The following is a 943-nucleotide window of genomic DNA, read 5'->3' as shown; positions in this document are numbered from 1 at the left end:
TAGAGAGCAAGGATTGATCTACAAGATGTCGGTTTGCAGAGAGGATTTCCAGGATGGACTGGCTGGGTCCTGGTTGCGCATGCTCAGTATGTCCGTGTTGCTTGCAAACCTGCTGAGTCATCTGTGCCTGGTAGCATCTGGCTGGCCCTTTCCTGGTCCCTGTCCCCCTGGGGCCCCATGCTTGGGCGTGTGTCTGATCCTGGGGGATGGAGTGAGAGAAAGAGAAAGCACTTAGCCCTGGAAACACCTCCTCTCCCACCATGCGCGCCCACAGGTGCCTTCACCCATAGAAGCCATTCACTCCCATGGACTGCGGTAGACCTTCCTCCTCATGATGTGCTCTCAGTCACTGACAGCCTTGTCTGCGGAGTGATGTTTCGCTTAATAATTTCAGTAAGCTTTTCTCCTCCTGCTTCATTCAACTTGTGGGCCACTGTCAATCCAGGCCAAGGAACCATGGTGGCAATTGAGGTAAGATTTGTACTGCCAACCAGAAGGTCAGAGGTTCCAAACTACCCGCCACATCTAGAACTAAAGATGAGCTATGTGCCCTCAAAGATTCACAACTCTGAAGCCTTATCCAAGGTATCTGTGAGTCTGTCCCAAGCCCTGTTCAAAGCAAGTAGGGGGCATGGTTTGTGCTTTTACACCTGAGCCAACACACTGCCTCCAAGGCACCCCCCATCATTGTGTGCTCTTCTGGAGAACAGGCTGGTAACATATTCTCTGATGGAACCTCAGACCCAGCACCAGTGCTTCCGCTTACCCACACCTAGTTCTCTCTAGTCTGCTGCTCCCTGTGAGACAGCACCGTTAAGAATTATGTTTCACACTCAAGTCCTCCTAGGATCCCCACAAAAGGACAGTGAGAAGCTCAAAGAAAGTTTGGCTCTAAGTCCTAAGGGTACAGGCTGGTGCCCTAGCTAGTGCTAAAAGCAAAAGC

The sequence above is a fragment of the Echinops telfairi genome, unplaced genomic scaffold (genome assembly GCF_000313985.2).
Source record: "Echinops telfairi isolate 266 unplaced genomic scaffold, ASM31398v2 ScPeMD7_34;HRSCAF=130, whole genome shotgun sequence".
NCBI lineage: Eukaryota > Metazoa > Chordata > Mammalia > Afrosoricida > Tenrecidae > Echinops > Echinops telfairi.
Note: the sequence above shows the minus strand (reverse complement) of the source record.